We start from the raw sequence: 7,008 nt of genomic DNA, 5'->3' as shown, positions 1-7,008 counted from the left end.
CAAAATGAAATAGGTGAACTTCAAGGTTTTTTCCCTTTGGTTGAATTTAGTTTTGCTGTGTGTGTGTGTGTGTGTGTGTGTGTGTGTGTGTGTGTGTGTGTGTGTGTGTGTGTGTGTGTGTGTATGTGTGTGTGTGTGTGTGTGTGTATACCAGGAATTAAATCAAGGGTATCATATAAGCAAAGCATGTCCCAGTCATTATATCTATAAAGATACTTGAAGAATATTCCTGCAGAAAGGCCAGAATCTCAAGTGGGAATTGTTAACTAATTTATAGAGTGGCAAAAAAAAAAAAATGTTTTTTATTCTAATCTCCTTGCTCATACATGTCTTGCCGAGGAAGTCAGAAATCTGGCGATATGCACAGTGATCAAGGAACTATTAGTTTATTTTCAGCTAGTAAATGCAGTGTACAGAAACTAAAAAAGGGAAAAAATATATCTACTAAGTTTAGTGATTAAAACTGTGCATCAAAATAATAACAATTAAAAATATTAACAGTGGAAAGGCACAAATGTATTATCCTTACATGACATGTAAAGCAAAATAGTGCTCAACTTCGTACTAATAATAGTCATCATATTCCGTACCTACTAAGGAGAAGGTATCTTTATGGTTTCAAATTAATGCTTTTATGCAGAAAGGAGGAAAGCAGCAAAACCTTCTGGCATGTGTTGTTTCTCAGATTTTTTTTTAATTCAAAAAGATTGTTTTGTTAAAGCAGCATAGTGTTTGGGGGCATGTGCTTTTTGCTTGTTTGTTTTTCTTGGGTCACACCTGGCAGCACTCAGGGGTTACTCCTGGCTCTATGCTCAGAAATCGCTCCTGGCAGGCTCGGGGGACCATATGGGATGCTGGAATTTGAACCACCGACCTTCTGCATGCAAGGCAAATCCCCTACCTTCATGCTATCTCTTTGGCCCTACATGTTCTAATTGATCCCCTTCTTTAGCTACCAGTTAAAACCTGCAAAGTTGGGGCTGGAGTGATAACATAGCAGTAGAGCCCTCACCATGCACACAGATGACTGGATGGACCTGGGTTTGATCCCCTGCATCCCAGATGGTCCCCTGAGCCTGCCAGGAGCGATTTTCTGAGACCATAGCCCAGAGTAATCCTTGAGTGCCCCGAGTGTGGCCTAAAAACAAACAAAAACAAAACAAAACCTGCAAAGTTTAAATTGTCTACTAGATTTTGTTTTGTTTTGTTTTTTGTTGTTGTTGTTGTTGTTTTTGGGTCACACCCGGCAGCGCTCAGGGGTTGGTTACTCCTGGCTCTATGCTCAGAAATCACTCCTGGCAAGCTCAGGGGACCGTATAGGATGCCAGGATTCGAACCACCAACCTTCTACATGCAAGGCAAACGCCTTGCCTCCATTCTATCTCTCCGGCCCTCTGTTTCGTTTTGTTTGTCACTGTGACTTAGGGGACCGTAGGAGATGCTGGGAATCGAACTTGTGTTGGCCACACGCAAAACCCTACCTACTATACTGTGTATCTGGTCACTGTTCATTAGATCTTTTAAGACAATCTTCTGGTGTTTTATTTGTTTTGTTTTTTAAGAATTTCTGAGAACATTTTGCATGAAACTGATAAACTTAGAATCATGGACCTATAACACACAGCTGGGTTGGGGTGGCTCTGAATTTAGATTTTTAAGAAGCATCCAATCTGACTGTAAGGACTAATGGATTGTATCAATTTGGATTTTCAATATTTGATTTAATTAACACTTGTAAATTATTTTAAAAAATAAGTCACAAGTCAAACAAGTCTGCCTAGAATTGCAGTGTCCAAGTTGACATATTAAGAGATTTTTGCATATTTTGCAGTTCAGTCTTTGATTTCTTCATACACATAGGACTAGATAAGAAATGGCTCAAGTTTTGTGACATCTCTTTGATTGGAGGGTATTTACCACTATCATCTCTGTTACCCTTTACTCAAGCACATTTCTGAGTGACCTATATAGAAATTTTCCATTTCAACTTTCCTTAGACAGTCTTCTGGGTTTGGGGATTGAGGAAGATTTCGACTCTGAAAAATCAGATTTTCAACATGTCTCTGGAACCCACTTCTCTCTGAATTACCTCTATGCAGAGGTGAAGAAGGGCATTCAAATTAGGTAATCAGGGGCCGGAGAGATAGCATGGAGGTGGGGCATTTGCCTTGCATGCAGAAGGACAGTGGTTCGAATCCCGACATCCCATGTGGTCCCCCGAGCCTGCCAGGAGCGATTTCTGAGCATAGAGTCAGGAGTAACCCCTGAGTGCTGCTGGGTGTGACCCAAAACGAAAACCAAACCAAAATAAAAAATAAAAACTAGGTAATCAGGGAATATGAAATGACAGAGAGCTACATTTACTCTCTGGGGGAAAGCTTTTGACCCTTCTCTCATAGTACATCAAGTCACTGTCTGCACTCAATTAATGATTCCCAGAGTATTATTCTTGTCTGATGACTTGAACCACAGAATCAATACAAATTATCTCCCATCACCTCTTCTTTAGAAGTTGAGATTCATTAGGTCATTTAAGAAAGAAAATAGGGCATAGGGCAGTTTCCAAAGACTACATTAATTCTGACCCTTGGAAAATACAGGTCATGATTGGAAATTTAGGAGTAAGAAATGAACAATACTGAAAATTTATGATAGTCTACTTTAAATCAAAGATCCATGATAAAACTGACACAGAAAAGATATTCAGATCATAGTATAATAAACATTTACACATATAAAACGATTATTATTCCTATAGATATAGTATATAAGATTTGGTATATAACAAAAATATAGTATCTAACAATTTTATTAATGTACTAATCAAAACTTAAAGCAAGCTTAAATTATCTGTTACCTTAATGATTCAGAAAAAGTTAACTCCATATAAGCTTTTTCTAAATATATTTATACACACAGATATTTTTATACCTAAAACACTATATGTTCTGCTGTGGTAATAAGATTTTTTTTAACGTTAGTGCTGGGGGATCCCAAGTATGATGAAAAATTATAAATAATATAATTGTAGGGGAATATTAATATTTATTTTAACACAATAATGTAGAAAGAAAACTATTGCAGAAATCTACATAAATGTATTTTTCTATTCTTGGATTTTGGTCCTAAATTTCAAATTATAATTGTTGAAAGGAAAAAAAAAACCTTCTCTCATTCAGTTTAGTAAATGCTTTTCATAAGCATTTTCATAAGCGTTACTTACTTGATCATCACCCCCGGTTTTCACATACCTATCTATGTGTATTCATGGAACATATATCATAGTTGGCAGTGAAATTCAAGTGATGCCTTTGTTGTTGGATTGCTCTATGCAGAGCATTCAACACCCCACATAGCTATAAACTGAAAAGTAAATACCCACAAGGATTCTGCCAGACACCACGATAGATAATACTCTATGTTTATGTGGCATTGCAGAAAAAATAATCTATTGGGCAATTAGTGGTGGTATTTTTTTTTACAAGTGATGACATAAATTACTCTGGGCAAGTAGAACCTCGGAAGTGCTCTAGTGCTGCCATGATTCACTTGTGGATCAAAATTCTTCCTTACCTGAAGTTATTCTAGATTAATTTTATGAACTCTACTGTCTTCTTTGGATAAGATTCGTGAGGTTGCAAGTGTCATGAATCTAAATTAAAGTGGTTTATACACATATAGGGTATGTAACTTAGGACATAAAGAATCACAGATAGGCCAGAGAAATAGCTGAAATTTCCTAATATCTTTGAGGACTTGAGTTCTATCCCTGGTTCCAGATACTCTTCCCACATTATCACTACTTATAGCCATTGTTGTCTCCTAAAAAATAAATAAATAAATAAATAAATAAAATAAGAGATAAACCAGTCCCCTCTTTACTTCTGACTGTGGACTCTGTTTTTAAAGAATCTTAAATTTGGCTAGATCCAATGCTTGGATAATGGCACTGGGAATTGGGACCTTATCTTCCAACATTGCTCTCTTCTATAGTAGGGGTCACTCAAATAAATGCTTTGCCTTGGCTGGATAGAGATGGTACCAGCATCTCCACAACCCACAGTAATTTCACCTGTCCTTCAATTCCCTCTCTTGAGAATTCTTTTTTAAATATGAAACACTTCACAAATTTGTGCAAGGGCCATGCTAATCTCTGTATCATTCCAATTTTAATATTTGTGCTGCTGAAGCGAGCATTCTTGAGAATTTTTTTAATAGTTAGGATTGGATGTTGTGAAGTCTTGGATGGCTAAGTGTGGTTCATGTGACCAGCAATAGAGCCTTAAATTAGATCAACTCTACCCAAGACATATGTCTAAAGATGGGGCATGTGGTAATTTTATGTTTAATCTTTTGGGAAATTGCTGTATTGTACCACAAAATTATTCCCTCTTGCAACTAACAGAAATGAACATTGGTTCCAATTTCTTCCTATACTTACCAGTTTTTTATATCCTCAAGAATCTGCAAGATTTTTATTTAGTTTTAATAATAGTCATCTTAATGAATATAAAGTATCATCACATTTTACTTCTGAAAAAAAATCATATTTTGGGGGTCTGGAGTGATAGCACAGCGTAGGGCATTTGCCTTTCATGTGGCTAACCTGGGACAGACCTGGGTTTTATCCCTGGCATCACATACAGTCCCCTGAGCCTGCCAGGAGCGGTTTCTGAGCAGAGAGCAAGGAATAACCCCTGAGTGCTGCCAGGTCTGGCCCCAAAACCATAAAACAAATCATATATTTTTGTACAATCTTGTCAACTGTATTATTCCTTTTGAATTTATAGCAGTTGGATTAGCCACTTGGAAGATAAATCATATCAGTGAAGAAAGTTCAACTAACTGACATGTTGGCAATCATTTAAGTTCTTTGCAAATATATTCCAAAATCAACTCTGTTTCTCCCCTGGGAACTTAGAAGCTTACAGATTTTTACTAGAGATTAAATTAGGTTTAAATGAAAGATTTTTAATATTAACTTGTCCAGAGATATAAAGAATAGGATTATTCTTTATAAATGTCAGCCATTTTTGTCTTACCTTTTATTTTTTTTTTTGGAACAGAAAAAAAATTCAAATAAAGGTGCTCACTAGCAAGTTTTCCAATTACTTCTTCCCAGTAAAATATAAGCTTACAATGCTAACATGTCACTTTCTCAAAGAAAAGGTAAAAAGGTAAAGGTATCACATTGTTTCTGATTTGAGGGGTCGGAGAGATAGCACAGTGGTAGGGTGTTTGCCTTGCACGCAGCCAATCCAGGACAGACAGTGGTTTGAATCCCATATGGTACCCCTTGCCTGCCAGGAGCAAAATTCTGAGTGCAGAGCCAGGAGTAACCCCTAAGCACCACCAGATGTGACCCCCCCATTTTTTTATTTTTTATTTTATTATTATTTTTTATTTTTGTTTTTTGGGGTCACTCCTGGCAGCGCTCAGGGGTTACTCCTGGCTCAATGCTTAGAAATCGCTCCTGGGAGGCTCGGGGGACCATATGGGATGCCAGGATTCAAACCACTGTCCTTCTGCATGCAAGGCAAATGCCTTACCTTCATGCTATCTCTCCGGCCCAATTTTATTTTTCTCATTAGAGTTATTATAGTGGTAGAAAAATTATGTTTTGAAATATTTTCTGACTTAAATTCTCCTTTTGCCTCTAAGAGTAGACCTTGAGACTGCAGTTTCTTCAAAGTTAGGGGAAAGTAACAACTAAATAATTCAACTAAATTTAGTAACAATTAAATTGTTTAACTTTGACACTCAGACTGAGATTTTTAAGATTCAGAGGGAAATAACAGGTTTTTTTTTGTTTGTTTGTTTGTTTGGGTTTTTTGGGGGCCACACCCAGTGGTGCTCAGGGGTTACTCCTGGCTGTCTGCTCAGAAATAGCTCCTGGCAGGCACGGGGGACCATATGGGACACTGGGATTCGAACCAATCACCTTTGGTCCTGGATCGGCTGCTTGCAAGGCAAACGCCGCTGTGCTATCTCTCCGGGCCCAGGAAATAACAGTTTAAAGAAATCAGATTTTGACGAGAAAGTATATATTTCCTAGTCTCTTCAAATAGGGTATAAAATAATATTTTTATTGGTAAAATCAAATTAAACTTCAACATCAAAAGACTTTATCTATAAATGTGTAAATTTAATGTTACTTAACCTATAATACATATCAAGAATCTAGATTTGAGATTTTTTAAAAATAAAGGGGCCAGAGTGGTGGTGCAAGTGATAGGGAGTTTGCCTTGTACATGCTGATCCAGGACGGACTGTGGTTTGTTCCTCTGGCAACCCATATGGTCCCCCAAGCCAGGAGCAATTTCTGAGCGCATAGTCAGGAGTAATCTCTGAGCATCACCGGTGTGGCCCCCCAATAGAGTCCATAAAAGTAAGGAAGGGACTGGGCTAGCTTCTTATGGGTTTTTTTTTTGAGTGGGTCACAGTGGCTATAAATAGTGATTATGTGGGTATGCCATGTTTATTGCAGAACTATTTACAATAGCTAGAATCTGGAAACAACCCAGTTGCTCAAAAACAGATGAGTGGAGTGGTTAAAGAAACTGTGGTACATATACACAATGGAATACTATGCAGCTGTCAGGAAAATTGAAGTCATGAAATTTTTCTATACATGGATGGACATGGAAACTATTATCTGAGTGAAATAAGTCATAGGGAGAAAGAAAGACATACAATAGTCTCATTCATCTGTGAGATTTAAGAAAAATAAAAGACAGTATGGTAATAATATCTAGAGACAATAGAGATGAGGGCTGGAAGGACCAGCCCACGATATAAAATTCCCACAAAGAATGGTGAGTGCAGTTAGAGAAATAACTACTCTAAAAACTATCATGACAATGACTGTGAGTGAGAGAAATAGAACACTCATCTCAAAGACAGGCAAGGGATGAGAGATGAGGGAGATGGAAGCATTGGTGACAGGAAGGTTGCACTGGTGAAGAACTTTATATGACTGAAACCCAGCTTCAAGCATGTTAATAATCA

General features: G+C 37.4%; 1 pseudogene; it reads right to left on the bottom strand.

The window, feature by feature from the left end:
- Window positions 1–4,106: 4,106 nt before the first annotated feature.
- LOC126029272 (uncharacterized) lies at window positions 4,107–4,197 on the bottom strand (annotated as a pseudogene).
- Window positions 4,198–7,008: the final 2,811 nt, after the last annotated feature.

The sequence above is a fragment of the Suncus etruscus genome, chromosome 14 (genome assembly GCF_024139225.1).
Source record: "Suncus etruscus isolate mSunEtr1 chromosome 14, mSunEtr1.pri.cur, whole genome shotgun sequence".
NCBI classification, from domain to species: domain Eukaryota; kingdom Metazoa; phylum Chordata; class Mammalia; order Eulipotyphla; family Soricidae; genus Suncus; species Suncus etruscus.
This window is presented reverse-complemented; position numbering and strand designations above follow the sequence as displayed.